Source organism: Ambystoma mexicanum, chromosome 11 (assembly GCF_040938575.1).
Source record: "Ambystoma mexicanum isolate Mex_15411 chromosome 11, UKY_AmexF1_1, whole genome shotgun sequence".
NCBI classification, from domain to species: Eukaryota; Metazoa; Chordata; class Amphibia; order Caudata; family Ambystomatidae; genus Ambystoma; species Ambystoma mexicanum.
This window is the reverse complement of record NC_090934.1, coordinates 923,886,492-923,905,993: the sequence shown is the minus strand read 5'-3', so window position 1 is coordinate 923,905,993 and position 19,502 is coordinate 923,886,492. Positions and strand designations below refer to the sequence as shown.

General features: G+C 42.8%; 1 protein-coding gene across 4 annotated transcripts in view; it reads left to right on the top strand.

Moving 5' to 3' along the window:
* Nucleotides 1-19,502, top strand: part of TSPAN4 (tetraspanin 4) — a 3,410,446-nt gene that overhangs the window by 1,333,402 nt on the left and 2,057,542 nt on the right. The gene's annotated exons all lie outside the window — the stretch shown is intronic.

Genomic DNA, 19,502 nt, shown 5'->3' with positions numbered 1-19,502 from the left:
TATGGGAATTTGCAGTTTAGGAGTAACACCTGAGGTGAAAAACCAGGACAGTCCTGGAAAGGAAAACAATGTTGTCACCTGTAACAGAAAATGTTTGACTCTGCACCCAGAGAAGAAAAAGCAACAACATTGATGTATCTCAGTGGACAACGCATGATGTGTTTCGAATGCCAAGAGCTGGGACTTTTGATAATAGGTTTTCTTCAAAAATGGACCACAAAATGTATGGATAACAGCCTCTTGGCAGCCTAACACAGATGCCAAAACCCCAAAAGACCTGCTATTGTTCAAACGTTCCGCACCCATATTATAACTGTGAGGCGCAGAAGGATCAACACTTCATATGTTTGGCTAGTTTGGGCCAATCGGTTCTGGCTTCTGATAAAATAGGTGCAGTTAAGGACCAGTCCAGTCCCTTCAAGGTGCAGATCCAAGATGGAGAAACAAACTATTCCTATTGCATACAGTCTGCAGACAAATCACCCGGATACCAAACTTAGTGGAACTGCATGGGTTTGCGAAAGAATCCATTGCGGTAACTTTACGCAGTCTTGTGCCAGCAGATGACCTAATGTCCAATATAAAAAATCCCTGAGCTGAAAAGAATTTAGGGGGAGGCTAGCTCAGGGGCAACGTGCTTGTCTTGGAAGCAATTCAACGCCGAGCAGCATGGGTTCAAAACCCAGTCCCACACTTAGAAGCTGGACTCGGGCATCAAGCAGGCTATAAGAACCCCATGTTTTTAAAAGTCTGTCACTATAATGTTTTACACCTGTCAGACATCTAAGGATGAGAAGCTGTGAAGATCTGCAAGAAGCCACACTGAAGCAGTAGCTGCTGAAGGCTGGGTGACAGAAGGCCCTGAGAGTGCCGCTTGCCGCAGGCACTCTGCCTTTGGTGGGGATGGGCACAGGTTTCATATTGCACTGCAGAACACACATTGCTGGAAGAGGTGTGAACACTTGAGGTCATGCCGGAATAGTGTGATAGATTTTGTCAGGGCCGGAAGGGTTTGACTGAGCTTTGGAAAGTGGGTCTGTGAGTAGCTAGAAAAGCCACTGACATTGGAAGTCCATGGGAAAAGCTGAGGTAGAATCAGAAGTAGTACTGGGACCAGGCCAAGTGGAAGGGGGTACCCAGAGGTATGAGTACATGAGTTGGGCCTGAGGTATCTTATTGGGAAAGGTAGCCAAATTACCAAAGTGTCAATTAAAGTGCATGAGACAAGGAAAGGTTAGACTCTAAATTCTGGCAATCATAGTTCAAGTAACACAGTGTCCAATAAAGATTGTAACAAAAAGAAAGAAGACGCAGACTGAATTATGAGAAGTGTGGTCAAGAACACACACATGGACTTGTGGAAGTTAATGTTCAAGTAGCTAAATGTCCCAAAAGAAATCTGTGGAAGAAGGAGAGCTTTGACACTGAATTCTGGGAATTGGAGTCCAAATAATACATTTGAATAAAGGCAGTGAAAGAAGGAGAGATAGGTGCTGAATTCTGGTAATCGTCAGAGTACCAACGTGACTAAGAAAGACGAGATAATAGGAGTGATGCTGCATTTCTGGTACCAAAGCATCCCATAAAAACTGTGAGAGATGGGAAGCTCAGAGACTGCATTCTGGTAGAGGAAGTCCCCCAGTGCTCAGGAGGCTTTGTGCGCAAGCCTAAACACTATACTTCCAAAATGAAAAGAACATTTTTTTAAAACATAAAATAAAATGCTTGGAAATATACATTGCAAACGTGTATGTGATCCTCTTTTGTCAGCTCACCGCCGTTGTCAAAATGATAGCCTAGATACTTGGTACAGTTGGCAGCAAAAGTGTGCTTGGGCAGATTGGCTGTAAGCCAGGATCCCTGAGTAGTGAGGATACCAGCTTCTGGTGTTGCAATGGTCTCTTCCAAGTGAATTATCGCATTGTCCAGATATGCTCCAGTATACTGGTTTGAAAGAGTACTCTGGGTGAGGTAAACCCTGTTTTCTCTGTCTTCATGGTGCTGTGCCACCTCCCAGTGTCCTTTTGCAAAGGTTCAGAGTATTGATATAATTTGATTGTGCCAGGCGCTCGTTCATCCCAGCTATTCATGGCACCAGGTGAGATGGAACTGACTTTCCTAAAGTTGATACAAAATCACCATGTTCCATTTGGCTTTAATATGTTCATGCTAGGTGAGACCCCCACCACATCTATGAGCCTCCCATCTTCAGAATCAATACTCTCGTCTGTGAATTGTGGCCTTGCAGGCCTCTTTTAGGCGATAGGGGGGCTTGGTGTTCTCACCATCTGATGAGTAAGGATTGTGACTTGGCGTGGTTGATTTCCAAAAGAAGATTTGGAACTGCTTAGGAATTTCATAAACATGTTCAGATATTTCCCTGGGTCTTCTGTAACCTCATCGGGAGAAACAGAGCATTTCCTCCCTTTCTCCATGGTACAGGATGGCCTCATTGTCTTGTTTTTTCAGTTCACTCTGAGAACTTGAGCTCAGTTCATGGGTGGACTGGCCTATTGGGAACGGTAGGCCTCTGCACCCAGGGCCACTTTTGTGAGGTCTTTCCAAATGTTACCATAGGAAAAGCGTTGGGCTTGCTGAAAATGTGCAATATGGGTGCCACTTTGAAAGTTATTTCCAGGGCCTCTTTTGTCTTTTGGTTCCCAGTCCACCCCTGGAGCGTCAGTGCCCCAATATGCAGAGGGTTTGCAACATGTCGCCATTTTCCTCTGGGAACTTAGACTCTGCATGCCCTCAGCGTGAAGTTTCTGCAGTTAGTTCTAGGAACTTGCACTCATTGTCCCAGTTTAATGTGAGCTGTCATCATATACTTGATTCAGTTTTCTTTGGGAACATGGACAGTGATCCTTTATGCATTGATCTCCCTGTGTACAATTTCTTCCCACAAATGTCTTTTTTTAATTTTCCTCACTTTCAATGTGCTTCAAGCCATTTTCTTTCTTTCTCTCTCGCGCTCTCTCTTTCTTTCTCTGTTTCCTGATCTGCAGCTTTTACCTTTTCGACCATGATTGCATCTCTCTCAAGAGCCAGGTGCATCTCTTCAGACTGTCCCTACCCCCGTCCATTTAGAGGCGTTGATCTTGCTTGCTGTGCTCGGCTTTCCTGCGCCTCTGTGTCACGTCCAAACGCTACCTCTGGTGGTCCTTCTCTCCTTTCCCCAGCCTGCTTTCACCATTCCACATCTTCTTCTATCTCCGCTTGGTCAGTTCTGCCTTGGGATTGGAGGCCTCAGGGTAGCTGGTGTTGGATGTCCCCTCTCCACAGCCACAACCCTTATATTTGGTCTCCAAGGCCTTTCACGGCTGTTTTTCCACATGATCATGGGGACTCGCTTAGTGATGGCGACCAGGACTCCTCTTCCTCCTAGAAGTGTAATGTTCCATGGCACTGCAGCGTCGCAACAAGGGACACATGACAGCATGGTACACACATTCCCAAGGGGCGACGTGTCATACAGTCCATGACGTGGTTGGCAAGCTCATCCCTGGGTGAAAGCAAACATGGATTGGACATTGCAGCGGGCACGCTATTGGGTGATGGAAATGTCTTTATTCAGTTATATGAGGGGTTCTGGAAAGCATGCGGTGCCTCGTGTTGCCTGCCTCAGAGTTCTGCGGTGCAAGTGAGGAGCAAGGAGAGTGCCCAGTGGAGCTGATTGATGCTGATTTTGAACCTAGCTGCTTTATTTATGTAAATGCTTGTGTGTCACACACCACTGAGTAAACTAGGCTCTAACATGGTCACATGGCAACGTGAACAGATCCATGAAGTAGGCGAATAGCTGGAGAAAAGCTACTTCACTCAGAGCTTGGATAGAGTATATTGAACTGTTTGTTTATTGGAAGTGTTTTAGTTATTTAGTTTAGTAACAATAATCTGACATGCAGTAATGACATCATCCAAAGAGATTCTTGAATTGCCTCTTTGGTTGATTGCCTATTTTGCATAACAGCGCTAATTTAGGTTGAAAGATATGTGTGCCTGTGAACTGTGATTAAAATAAAAGAATGGAGGTATTTGGTATGTATGGTGTGTCTGTAGTGGAGAAGACTGTATAATTATGTTTTGTAATACGACTAATATTGTATAGTATGTGCAGGTATTTATATTCTGAACATCTGTGAATAAAGGTAACTGTTGTTTGACACATTATCTTTTGATAGTCTGCAATTTACTCAATTGCATTTGGAGATATATTCATATGTTTATATGTCGAATCTACCAGATATATACACAAACACGTGAGAGTGAGTGAGAGAGAGAGAGAGAGAGAGAGAGAGAGAGAGAGAGAGAGAGAGAGAGAGAGAGAGAGTATTTGGTAGGAGTGTAGGGAGGTGGGGGTAAATAAAAAAAGGCTGAATTAACAAAATTGTTCAGAATGAGTAGACCCACTTGCAGATACAGGGGCTGCTTCATGGAATTATTTGCGCCGAAAAACTGAGATTTGTGCGCCATTCTGCCCGCAAATCCCTGTTTAACAACCCTGATTTATGCCTTTCATGGTATTCAAAAGTATACTTGTTGAGTTTACGTTGCTTGAGTGTTAAATTGATGAGTTACTTCTGTGCCTGTTTTTGTTAATATTCATGATGGGTGCCTAAAAGGTTTTTAACTTCAGTGAGGGACCTGCTCTACTCGTAGGCCCTGTGCCCTGCTTCCTGTGCAGGGTGACTCTGTGAAGTATCAAGCAGGTGCCAGCGGGCAGCTGGGGGGGCAGGTGGTGATTTTGCAGCCGCGCCAGTTATTTTTGGGAGTTAGGGGACGAGTTGGAAAGGACTGCCGGTAATCTCTGCACCTGCTGTTTGTGGCAGGTGAGCATCACTGATCTTGGGAGCCTGGCCAGGCCAGTTGGACTTTCCGTTCAATTTCCATGTTTATTCGTTTGTACTGGAGGCAGTCTGCTTCTGTCCGCTCCCAGCTTATGCTTAGTATGCAAAAGAAGCGCTGGGATGTGAAGTGATTTGCCGAAGTCCCACAATTTGATTAAGTTGGTAAATTTGGATTAAACCCAGGTCTTCTCGTTCCACATTTAACAGTTTAATCACTGGATCATGAAGTATAAAACCACACGGAGGACGTTTACATTAGGCCGGATTGTCTGCTTAAAGGTAAGGGAGGTATTGTGTCGTTGAAATTAAAATGTTGTTCATTTAGTTTGTTGATATACAATATTCCAAATAACTAAGCCTTTGTAAACAGGGGCGTAATCATTTTGCCATCACCATTTTTGCAACTTAATGACATAAAGCATTTAAACATTTTAAAATTATCCAAGCTGTTATACAGGTTGAATGCACCCAAATGTATGTTTTGTGAGGTGCAACGCCAACAACAAAGCTTCAACTTGAGTTGCAGACAAAATGTGTGTGCGGTGGTTGAAAGCAAATTATACAGAATATTTATATTTGCAATCCAGAAAAGAATGAACTCTCCGTTTCATACTACCACACTCATTGCCTTGCTTTCTCTGTGTGACTGAGTGCCTGCAAGACAAGAGGAACAGAGTTAATTCCCAGGGAGGACAGAGGTAACTCCCAGGGGAATTGACTTTCCAACAATGGCTTGTGTTGCTTTTGGATATTTAGCCCGGTATGTGTAATGCCACCTTCACATATGCTTCCACCACACTCAGCATGCCATATCATAAAAAGTGAACACATTCGAAATACAGGTTCTAAAATGCCAGCTGAGTGTAATAGATACAGGTTTCATACTTAAAAGGGGCCATTTCAAGAGTCCCTGCCCTAACACAATAAAGGATCATAGTCCTTGGCCTGTGCACAGGGAGTTACAGGTGCCCATGTTGTAGAATGTAATTTCACTTACCAATTTAACATACTCATCTGAAATGCCTTTGTTGGGCATCAGGCAAGATATTTTTTTTTCTTTTTCTTTTTTCTTTTATTTGCATTTGGTTCAAAATACATAAAACATTTCATGTAGAACCTTTACAAAATTTAAAATCTTACAGATAATCATTTAATCAATCATATCAACTACAAAAATAGCTCTAATTCATTCTCAGTATGTTTACAAAAACTTGCCAACTCATATATTAAGGGTTTGTGTAATCCCTGCATCATTCTGGACCACAAAACTTCAAGGCAGTCCTCAAATTCAATCTTCACAAATTTCATCAGTTTAAGGGTCCTTATGTTCTTAAAATGTGGTCAATACAATATAAGATGTTTCAACGTTTCATAGGGTTCATTGCATTCAACAAATCGACATCCCACACAATTATTTGATTTATTCATTTCCCAGTTCTTAGTTCTTTCTCTTGTATGGTATAGGTTCAGTCTAAAGCGAATATATACCTTTCGAAAATTTTCACAAGGAAATAACAAAACATGATCATAACGTGGAATGCGCTGTTTAACATATAGACCATATTCTTTATATAGCCCATAGGTCTTAATTAAATCAATTGTTATACACCAATCCCTTTCAAAAAGTTTTTTCTTAGCAAAGCCAGGACGATATTGTATATCCTCAACAGTTATATTTACATTGTCTAAGATTTGTTGCATTTTCAATTGATAGTTAAAAAAAGATTTAGAAGTTTGAGAGCCCAGCATTTTGTTCAAGTCCATATACAGTGAATTAGTTGGAGGATAGTGAATCTTAATGTAATTGGACAACTGTCTCCATTTCCAACGAGTTGAGAGTGAAACCAGCCCCAATTCATGTTGGATAATGGCATTTGGAACCGACATTGGAAGAAACATTGCAGATTTTAAAAGAGAGCCCTGTAAACTATCAAGCGTAACTGTCATGTCACATAGACAAATATCTAATGTATACAATATGACACTTTCAATTTTTAATGTCATAAAATCTATTAGCGGGATTAAAGAGAATTTGCAATATTGGATAAAAATCCTTTTCATTTGAGATAATAGTGGGCGAGTTTTATTTTTAATGATAGTAGACCAAGAGTTAATGGAGTTGAGGGCTGATAAATAATACCCTCGATAAATTGCATTATTCACACAACAAATTTGTGTATTCAATATTTGCCATCTAAGATTGCCTCTTTTTGATTTAACTCCAAAAGTCATAATGGCAGTTTTAGCTGGGTTAGGTGTCGAATTATGTGCTTTTGCAAAGGTCTCAAATAATGAGAGTTTAGTTTGAAGCCCTACCGGGGTAGGGTCGAACAAAATAATATCGTCAGCAAATGCAATCCATTTCAAATGAATACTCCCCACTTTGACAGAAAACAAATTCCCATTTTCCCAATTCTCACCCAGGTCAGATAGATATAAGTTAAAGAGGGTGGCCGCAAGGTTACAACCCTGTTTCAAACCAATTGTTGTACAGATAGGAGCAGTAGTGCCACCTTCTGGAGAAATTCTTATTCTGTACGATGTATTCTTGTGCAACTTAATGATCCAATACATCAACACAGTTGGAATCCCCACCTTCATCATTTTCTTCCACAATAAATTGCGGACAACCGTGTCGAAAGCTGAGCTCATGTCAATCATTGCTATATAGACAGGATTAGAATTCTTTTCTTTTGCTCCAGCAATAACATGCGACATAATAAAAGCATTTAGGGTTGTGCTCATGTTCTTCCTAAATCCATTTTGGTATTTCGAGTACAAGCCATTGACCCCAATTACTTTCTCTAGTTCATTTAAGAGAAGGATTGCAAAAATCTTAGCCTCAGTATCAATTAATGATATTGGACGATAATTCTCTGGCCGAGATGGATCACCCTTTTTAAATATGGGTACTATATTTGCGGTTAGCCATGAGGGTGGGACATCCCCGGACCTGATGATAGAATCAAACTTATTATTTATAATGCCAGCCCACAACACGGGATCCGCCTTGTAAAGACATGGGGGAAGGCCATCAGGTCCTGCAGCTTTTGAGTATGACAACCTGGAAATTGCCCAGATAATATCACTGCAGTTCCACTTCAGCCTTGGGATATTAGAATATTCTAGAGAAACCTCTGGGACAAAACGAAATTTGCAAGGCAGTTGGTATTTAACCTTTATAAATGTTTGCCATGTCTGCTCGGGAATACAATTCGGCGAGAACAGTGCCACACATTTATTATCAGCTTTCAAGGTGCGCCAAATAACTCGTGTGTCATGAGCCAAAATGGTGCAAATTAATGTACAATTCACCTCGTTATATCTTGAAATACGAGCAGATCTCAAATTGTGTTTGTATGCTAATAAAATTCTATTCCTCCTTGCCTTGCTATCTTCGATGCCCAAGTTGCTTTTTTTAAAAAATCTCAACGCCCTATTCTTATCCCTTTTTAATAGTTTATATGTGTGATCATATAAGTGTGTATGTTTCACATTATTTTTTGTTTTGCCAAACCGCTCAAGTGCTGTAGCAACTATTTCGGAATAATGCGTGCACAATGTAATTTCATAATTTCCCCCTGCTCGTCTAATCCTCTCAATCTCTGAGGATGTTTGTTTAACAACAAAATTACAGGTCCCTCGATTCCATCTGATGGAATGCAGAGGTTGATCAGTTTCGACCACTGCCAAGGTTATATTTGGCATAAGCGAATGACATTTCAATTGAATAAAAGTAGAAAGTTGTGCATGATCTCCAATCTCAATCTGACCTATTACTAGCGGTGCCATATGCATGATAAGATTGTGGGATAGATATATATAATCTATCGTTGAGTACATCGTGCCTCTTGCCCATGTTTTTCCAAGTTTCATATCATTTCTAACCATTAAATCCATATCCCACTCTGTGAGGTGTTCTCTAAATTTAACTCCTCTACTGCGAGAAAGAGTGGACAATTTAAATTCATGGGTTTCAGTCAGATCTCTACAGTCACAATTAAAGTCACCGCCTATAATGATTTCACAAGACTGTTATCTGCCAAATATTTGTAATAAGCATGCATCAAGTTCGTCCAACATCTCTTCAACTGTCGAGGAGGCGGGATTCCAGTATAGGGAAATTATCATAAGTGAGGAGTATCTAAGTGAGGGTATAGTAAGATGGATCCCCAATGTACTGGCAGATTCCCAAACCAATTCCGATTGAGCCTGCAAGGATATCTTAACTCCAACCATTAGACCCCCGGATGGACGCCCTAGCAGAGATCTCCTTGCAGGTGAAGAAAAAATCAAGTAACCAGGAATCACAAATGGCTCTGTTTTCATCGTTTCTTGTACCATTATTATTGTTGGTTGGTCTTCATAGATTAAAGTAGAGTGCCACTTCATTAAGTTTACATGTCCACAAGAGTTCCAAGATATAATTTTCATGCTCATATCATTGAATGGCTATTTAACAGGAATAGATGTTTTTGGACATAAGATTGCCGAAAGCATAGGTTCCAACCATGGTAGCCCTTTTGTATTGGCTACAAATTTCAATATTTCCAACATTCCTCCTTCCAAACCTACTTCGGATTGCGTACAAGGCCTACCTGCTTCTTCGATCTTTTCAACGCCCTTGCCCGGTGTTTCTAAGAATAGTATGGCCTCCGACTTACAATCAAAAGTAAACAGCACCAAACCCTCATTTTTTATTTCCTCACGGCTAAACCAGATAAATTTCATTATAACCTCAGAGCTAAGGTCACAGATAGCCCTGTGATTGTTTGCACTTGCCAAAGAAACCCTTGTAATATCTTCAGATTTAATCATTCTCAATTGAGGTATTTTTGAGAATACGGAGAATACATAGGATCGATTAATGCGATTATCCGCCAATGTCCTTTCATCCCCCTGAAATCCAATAATATACTGTCTTTCAGATTCAATTTGTTGTGGCCTAATGGAAGGTGTATTTATTTCTGTATTTGTTGATATTACTGCTATCGGAGATGCCCTAGTAACCACACAAGGAGTTTGTAGTGGCGAAATTCTACTAATACCATTTGCATTTTGATTAGGCTCAAGTGAAAATGCACTCTTACTATTGAATAAGTCGTTTTCGTTGTATGAATTATTCATATTAGTTTGGTTCTCAGATAAAGACCTTCTTAATGCAGGACCATGGATAGATATATGGCTCGGGCATAAGAAGTACCCATATAGTTTGCATTTTTTACTTCATTTATTGATAACTTCCCAGGCTGGGTCCTAGAGAGTGCCTCAACCACTTCTGCTTTTTTCCCTTGGCCATTTACCATCAGTACATTCTTCTTTTTGTCCAATAAACAATTTTCAAGCCTCAAAGATTCGTCACATATTACATTCGTTTTATTACTCTTTCTATTTCCTACTTCTAATTGTTTATCTTTACTCAGCATACATTCTTTATTTACATGTATTCCCTTATTTAGGACATTAGTACATATCTCACTATAGGATTTCCTTATAGGTGTTTTTAAGGAGACGCTGACACCTCCGTCCTGATGTTTCATTTGACTTTTTGACGTACAGCATCTACCTACAATAGGGAAATATTTACTTAAGATGGATTTTGCCGAGTTTTTAATAGTGAAATCTATATCAGACTTTTCATTTTCTTTTTCCTGGGTTACATGGTCTTTAGGAATAATTATGTCTGTTTTTTTGATGTGACACAGTTTTGCAAGTTATAGTTTTCTGAGAGTTTGATTTTGCCGATTGTGTATTACTAGTTTTTATCGTTCCCGTGTTGATATACACGTCTTCCTTCAATAGCAAAGAAGTACAGAGACCTCCACTTCTCGTGTCCACTATTACATCAATTGCAGGTGTGAGGGCATCCTGACTCTCTTTGGACAATTGATCCAAGTCAATATGCTCCTCATCTGCAATTTCTAGGATAGAAGTTGATTTTATATCCTTTGCCATTGATTCTTTTTTGTGTAGTAAAACCTCCCTCCTTCTTTTGGCAAGTCTTTTTACAGCACGCATATGCATCCTTTTAGCCCGGCGAGACATAAAGGTGGGGGTTACTTCAATAGGAATATTTTCAATCTCTGCCTTTTTTTGTTTTTCGATTTCATCCAACAAGACAGATGGACTATCAGGCAGATCTAAAGTTGGAGCCTTAGCAATAGGACTAAGCGGCATATCTAAAGGCCGTGCTTTATTCAATAGTTGTGAAACAATTGTATCATTTAATGCTGTTATCGATGCTTTAATCTCTCTCAGATCATTCTCACAATTACACTTCAGCGGCTCAGATGGTACCCCATTTAACTGTCTAGTGTGGTCACACTCCTGGTGACCAGGTTGCAAACATTGCGTACTTTTCTCGTGGCTCTCATTTGGAGCCTCTTTGGATCCTTGGCCACATATTTCATATTGCATAGATCTCAGGGTATCAATTGCGGTTATGAAGCCCTCAATTTTATCCATCTTGGAACAGAAATAATGCATAATTGCCTTTAATTCCTTTAATTCCAAGTGAGTAAGTTCATGGCCCTTGTCGAGAAGATCTAGTATTTTTGTAATCACTGGAAGGGGACTAGGAGATTGATGTTCAGCGCTACCCCTATCAGATATACTCCCCTCAGGATCATCATTTATGAACCTTCTTTGATGTTTAGTTTGCTCAGGAGAGTACAATAAAACATGCGAAATCCCTTCAGAACCTCCTTCGCCTATTGTTTCATTGTGAGTTTTCATAGTGTCCTCTCTGCAAGTTGTTTTTAAAATATCCATATTAGATGATCTATGAACAAGTGGGGTCATCATATTAATGGATTGGTTGACCTGTTTGTCTAATTCAGCCATTTTCCTCATAGTTATCCTAAACGGGTCTTCGTTAGAAGTACAAAGTAGCAATGGAGTTGTACAACGACCCAAACTCACCCTGACATCTTCATTTTCTTCCTCTTTTATGGAATTATGCGTACTGGCAGTAGAGACGGCATGAATCTGAGCCAAATAAGTAGCATGTGTTGGAGTATCGCTACGATTCAAGTTATCAGCTTCAGCTACCTCTGCTAAAGTTTTATTATTAGATGGCTCATTATTAAAAATACTCCTTTTGTGACCTAAAGAGTCAATGTTAGTTTCAGTAAAAGCTTTCGATATTGCCTCAGTACACCGCCCACTGCGCAGTCCATTAGCCATTGTTAAAGTGCAGGCAGTAGCTCTTATGCAATATATTAATAAGGAGACAGAGTTCTCGACCTACTAAATAAATCTCAAAAATAAACAATGACCAATAAAAACTAATCTTACTTTACAATAATAATCTGATAAAATACAAATTAGCACATTATAAGGTGACAAGCGCCTAGCACTTTATAGTAAGGTATCAACAAATTACTGGGATAGAGCTTCGCCCACACTCACCAGCACATAAAATGTAATCATAGAATCGTCTTGTTCTAGCGATATATGATTAAATTCACTGCTTTAAGCACAAACCTGGACATTAACACTGTTAATAATAGAGATCCTGAGGGATCAAAGTGACTAATCACTGCAGTCTCCCTTCTGGATACGCCGCCAAACAGCCGCACAACAGCCAGTGGGCTTTTCACCGTCGGGCTTAGCGCCGCAAGGGTGGCTCGAGCGCATTTTTCAGGACGCTACCAGTCACGTGATCACACACGTGGTCAGACTGACTCCGCCTCCTCCAGGAAGCGGTATGGGACAGGCAAGAGCAACGCTCGCAGTGCCTGGATGATGGCAAATACAAAACAAAGTCAGTCGAAATAGTTCACTGCTCACACGCTCCTTTGATACAATATCAGGCAAGATATTCTAAAGATTGAATCGACACACATGTATGAATTGCCAGCTGCAACTCCAACAACAAGGCCTTCTTCTGAGTTGCGGAGAAAAGGTGTGTGGGGGGATGAAAGCAAAGTATACAGAGTATTTAAAAGGGAGTGACTATATTTGCAATGAAGCAAAGCATTGTCTTTCTGTATCTATCTATCTATCTATCTATCTATCTATCTATCTACCTATCTATCAATCTATCTATATACATTTTTGTATAGCGCCTCTAACCCAAAGGCCTCAGGGCGCTCACAAAGACAGAACATCAACAGACTAAAGAGGAAAAAAAAACATATCTAGAAGATGAGCCAAAGCAAGAAACACATTAGCCTGGTTCTTTGTTAAAGAGAAAGGTCTTCAATTGTTTTTTGAGGAGGGTGGTCGAAGCACTTTCCATGAGAACCGAAGCAAGTGTATTCCACAGAGCTGGAGCCCAGAAATTGAAACTTACAGCACCAATTTCTTAAGATTAACTCGTTGTTGGCTGAGTCTTGTGGTGTTGCTGGAGCGTAGGGTACGTCCAAGGGGAGCTTCTTTATTCTTGTAGTAAGGGGGCCTCATCATGGACACATTTAAATACCGTAACTAGGCCCTTCAACTGGATATTTTGTTGGACCGGAAGCCAGTGCATTCTATGTCACTCATCGCCTTGCTTTCTCGATGGAAAGTCTGCAAGATCAGCAGTAATTCCTAATTCTACTGAATCACCAGATCGCACCTAACATTACATAGTGCTACTAACATCACTTTTTCCAACTGATGCACGCGATGGGCTTCTAGGCTCTCTGAGATGTTACCAGGCCCACGTCATCCACAAATCATCACGTGGTAGTGTGCATGCAGCTTGGTTTCCTTCACTACAAGAACCGCAACCACCATAGATGCGTCTTGTAGTTCGGGGTGGACTGGGAGCCTAAAGGAGGCCCTGGAAATAATGTTCAAAGGGACCCCATGGTACACATTTCCAGCAAGTCCAACGCTTTTCCTATGAGAACAATTGGAAATAAAATAGGTTACCACACAAAAGAGACCCAGGATGCAGAGGCCTACTGGGAAATCTCCAGATTTTCCTACAGGTCAGTCCACCCCGGCTTTTAGTACCTGACTTTAGGCAATAGCCGGCGTAGGAAAGCGCTGTCCAATCCTAAACAACTCCTAAGTGTGGTTCTTTACAGGGGAGGACCTTGCTTGTTCTCAGATCCACCCCCTCCCTCTACCCCGCCCTCATGAATGAGATGCAACCAGGGGGTGCTTGTTTTCAGAAGCTGGCCCACACATGCCTGGGACCAGGAGCGACCTATGTACCTCTTCGGTTACTATAAGAGGTGTCACACACTGAGAAGATACCCTTTCAAATGATTGTTAAAATGGTGCAGAAAAATGACCTCTTTGCCTCGCTGAGGCTACGCGCACTGGGGGCACCAAAGCACCATGCGATTCTGGGTGTGGTGTGTGTGACTGCGTCAAGTGCCTTGAATCTCCCATGTAGGACTGTTAGGTCTGAAAAGGTGTGCAAAATCACCCTGCAACTCAGCAAAAGTCTTTGAAAAGGCTAAAATAGTGCCCCTGTCCTCTTTAATTAGTTGGTAACTCAAGGTGACGTTCCTTTCTTAAGGTACACCACTACCAGATGTGACTACCCTCGAGAATACATGAATTAGCCTTTGTTGCTTGACCAGGGATCTTCAGCCAAGGATCACCGAACGTGCTCACGAGAAAGACTCGGGGCACGTGACCTGGTCGCACACCACACGCGGAAGCGCCTCATCCCTCATACAGTGCATCACCACACCACACCTCACAACAATATGTTTTTCTCATGACTCCACGAGAGATATGTGTAGAGTTGTCCCTTGCACACTCTGCACATGCAGAGTTGTGCAATATTCCTCTGATCGGTGCATCTGATCGAAATCCTTCACATACAACCGCCAGGAAGCCTTTGTGTTCATTAGAGTAGCACACACAAATGTAAATTACAGGTGCAAAATGACTATAAGCTTTCAGGGGTGAAATGTCCTTCTTGGACTAAGCACTACATGACCATTGTCAGTTGACATTTGGTGGAATTCCCTTGACTTCAGGCATGGGCTCTACAGGGAACTTAATTCATTCAAAACGGTTATTTCCCCAGTTTACGGAAAGAGAGAAGGGGTGCACAATTTCCAGCAAGCCTATTGTGTCCTTTTCAGCAGCAGGTCAATGGGGCCAAATTTTATGGAGGTGGATGCATACGGTTTGACTAGAGAGGACTGGGGCCCTTTATATTTTATGTAACTCAAAATAAACACATTCATTTCACACATTGAGATGAAATACAGGAGAATTATTCAGATACCGGAAAGCAGCCCAAAAGGCCCCAGTGATCACGGTAGAGTTTTCAGCAGGTGTAGTCAAAGTAACTCAGTGGGATTGCAAATGTGGTTTGTGAGGGAGAGCATACCCTCCAATAAATGGCATTGGTTCCTATTCAAGCTCACACGTATGATGCTGTGTTTTAATTCACTTTGTACCGTGAGTACGTGAGAATGTATGTACTCTGTGTATGAATGTAGTGTGCGTGTGACGTAATGCACTCTGTGAGTAGGAATGTAGTTTGTGTGTATGAATGTACTGTGTGTGTGTATGAATGTAGTGTGTGCGAATGAATGTACTGTGTGTGTGTGAGTGTGAATTGATGTACTCTTTGTATACATGTAGTGTGTGTGTGTATTCATGTAGTGTGTGTGTGAATGGTGTGTGTGTGTGTGTGTGTGTGTGTGTGCGTGTGTGTGTGTGAATTAATGTACTGTGTGTGTGTTTGAATGTAGTGTGTGTGTATTAATGTAGTCTCTGTGTGTGTGAATGTAGCGTGTATGTGTGTGTGCATTAATGTACTGTGTGTGTGTGTGTGTGTGTGTGTGTGTGTGTGTGTGTGTGTGTGTGTGTGAATGTTGTGTGTGTATTAATGTAGTGGGTGTGTGTGTGTGAATGTAGGGTGTGTGTGTGTGCTTAATTGATGTTCCATGTGTGTGTATGAATAATGTTGTGTGTGTGTGAATGTAGTGTGTGTGTGTGTGTGTGTGTGAATTAATGTAGTGTGTGTATGAATGTAGTGTGTGTGTATTAATGTCGTGAGTGTGTGTGCGTGAATGTAGTGTGTGTGAATGAATGTACTGTGTGTGCATGAATGTAGTGGTTGTGTGCGTGTGACTGTAGTGTGCGTGTGAATTAATGTACTGTGAGTGTATGGATGTAGTGGTTGTGCGCGTGTGACTGTAGTGTGCGTGTGAATTAATGTACTGTGAGTGTATGGATGTAGTGTCATAGCTCTCAACTCAGCTTTTGGCGGGTGTCACCAGCCTTGGAAAGAGCCGATTCTCCCGCCAAGCCTCCTGGACGCCCATTCATTTCAATGGGCTGTCACCTGCCAAAAACAAAATCGGGTGGTTTCACCCGCCTTTGCGATAGGAATGGTTGAGAGCTGTGTAGTGTGTTTGTATTATGCCATTGTGTGTGTGAATGTAGTTAGTGTGTGCGTGCGTGTGTGTGTGTTTGCGTGTGTGCGTGCATGTGTATTAATGTACCCGCTCTTCGTGTACAGGGTGCTCGGCTCCGCAATGGCCATTTTATTTGCCTCAGCTCCCTTGCTGAAGCTGTCAGGTCGAGGGCTCCGCCTCCGGCCCCTTCAGTGCCAGCCCTCGGGCATCATTTACCCTGCCTTTTTGCTCCGGCGAGGCGCTGCGCCCCGTCATCGCTGAGAGCTCCTGTGGGCCCTGCCAGGATGCAGCGCAACTCCCTGCCCGGGGCGGAGATTTATAGACTGAAGATCCTTGCACCAAGAACACAAGAGTCAGAACAAGGTTGCCCAAGACTAATACATCATGCGCTGACAGCGGGATGTATGCGCTCCCTCATAAACTGCAGCGCAGCCCGTGATTAATGCGCTTATTTGCTTTCATGCGTGTAAAAGCGGGTGGAAAAGCAAGCGTGGGATTATTCTCTGGCGTGTGTACGTGCTCAGAAGAGCAGGCTTCCGGTCCTATAAGCAGCAGTCCAAGCCCGTATATACAGCACTTAATACCACACACGCACGCAAATGCCAGCAAAGAAGGGTACACAGGATCTGCCCAGGACCACACAGGGGTGAGTGCCGGCATTTACACGCAGGGGTCTAAGTCGCACCATCTGCAATGTGGCTACGACACCAACCCCCGAAGGAGCGGCAGTGCAGAAGGGGGCGCCATGTGCCCGAATGCTGTTTCTTTTAGCCAGTGGGGGCTAGAGTTACCGATTCGGACTGGTCCCGTGTTTAGGGAGAGTCCGGTCATCTCCTCGCTCCCCATTCCCTCTTCAGCGTGGCATTCCAATCACAGGAAAGGAAAGGAAAGGAAAGGAAAGGAAAGGAAAGGAAAGGAAAGGAAAGGAAAGGGAAAGGGTAGGGAAAGGGAAAGGAAAGGGTAGGGGAGGGCAGGGGAGTGGACAGGAGGGGAGGGTGTGGGACTGGGGAGGGGATGGAAAGCAAACAGAAAGGAGGGGCCGAGTGAATAGGATTGTGCAGCTCTTGTGATTTAGACAATGTGCAAATGTGAAATTGTGCAAACTACAGATGGATGGACTTTACTGGTGAAGGCACAATGGCATATGCATTCATCAGATAGGGAGACTCTCTAGTGGTTTGAACAGGGACCTGACAAGCTAACTAAGCTCCTTCATATCATGTCTCCTGATGGACGGCGGAAGTGGGCAAGGAGCTAAAGGCAAGAGTGCCAACCCCAGCTCTCAGCTTTTATAAATAACAGTCTATTGGGAAAGATTTCCATTTCCACTTCGTCGGACGTGAGCTGACTCTTCCCCAACCCTCCCCACACTTGTGAGCCAATAACCCGGGGAGGAAACTCCTGATATATCTCTAGGTCGAGGTTTAGTTGATTTAGCTGATGGCAACCAAGACCACTGGGAAGGTGATATGGAGTGTATGGGGGCGGGGTATACCCGGTTCAACAGCATTCCCTGCTTCTTCCAGTTGTACGAAGGCCTCCCATTTATGCACTCCTGAGTCAACATGGTAAACCTCCTTTCCACTGGGTGTAACAAGAAATGCTCTTGAACCAGGCCTCTGGAGCCTTTATTAACCCTGTGACCACCCCCCCCCCCCACACACAAACACAGTATTTGGCCCACAAGGTTTGGGGTTGAAAGACCTTATCAGAAATGTTCGAGGGAGAAAAGACAGAAGATTATTTTTTCGAAATAATCTTCGGTCTTTTCTCCCCTGAACAGCACTGACTTGCCCAAACCTCTACAGACATCCCCATACACACCCCTACCCACATTCCCAACACACCCCTATCCACACCCCCACCACCTCCACCCCTACTTACCTTACATTCTGTCTCTCTGTGCCCCTGCAACGCCTGTTCCCTTTCACTTCCGTGATCGAGAACCGGTGCCGCACGGTCCTTTCCTTTTTTTTTGGGACAGCTAATATTGGCATGTCCACACTTAGACAGATTGGTAAATATTAGCATGTCCACACTTAGCTAGAATTGTGAACGCCGGCCTGTGTCGCATCTAGATAGGTTTTGATTGAAGGATAGCATGCCCGTGACCAGATGAAACTTGAAGGTTAGCATGTGCCACACTTAGAACGGTGAACACCAGCCTGCAATGCTCCTGGATAAGATTGTGAATGTTAGCATGCCCACACCTAGATAGAACTCTGAACATTGGTCGGTGCCGCTTCTAGATAAGACTGTGAAGGCCAACATGCTAAAGGTCAGGTAACCCACTAACCAATATAACCTCAAACTCTGCATACTTATCTCACTCAAAAACTCACACAACCATCTCTCGTACCACAAGCCGCACGCACTTCACAACACTGCAACAACACATAAGCCGGAGCAACAGCACACGCGGACTGACACCGATCCAATACCTGCACCAAAGCTCAGAATCTGGTGTATACCGAGCTGAAGCTGCCAACAGAACACCACTCCTCTCACTATCCTACTCCCTCTTCACCTTACTAACCCATCACACCTTATCGTTTACAGATCCGCCAGAGCGCCTGTGGACCAGTTCCGTTGGTGACGGTGCGCGGTACAAATACCTTTAACATTTAACATTTAACAGCTGCGGGGGTGTCCCCCTCAACCCACGCTCACAATACAGTGAGCAAGGATTCCGGGGGACACCCCCAGAACCGAATGCGTGATTTGGTCGAACTTTTCGGCTGTCAGATTTTTCGAACGGCGAAATTTTTTTTTTTTTTTTTTTTTTTTTTTTTTTGTTTTTAATTGTATCACAATTTTTACAAAATATAGGATGAGTAGTCTTCATATATCCAGTGTCCGGATTCTTTTTAGAAGTGTCTTTATTTAGTAGGCTTAGGCTTAAGGGAAATCCTCCTACTCGAGCGTCAAGGATTTAAGGAAGAGTGTTACTCCTATGACGCATCTAGTGTTGTTCCCGTTCGTCAGGAGTATCCAGAGGTTTTCTTCGTCGAGGGTGAGGTAATTTTTCAATGGGACTGCAAGGTATTTATCTCTGTTCGTTTTGAGCCCAGTACATTCCATTAGCAGATGTTTTGTGCTTTCGATGGCATTTATCGATTGGCAGAAGCGGCAGGAACTCGATGGTACTTGCTTGCGTAGTGCCAAAATTTCGTTAGTTTTTATTTGGTTCAGCTTGAATCTTAGGAACAGACGACTTAAGTTCTTATCTGGGAACCTCAGTAGGTAGCCACGCATGTCGTTTAGCTTCATTGGAGCAGTTGGTAATTTTGCTGTGATGGAATACGACCAGGCCACTTCTTGAGTATGGATC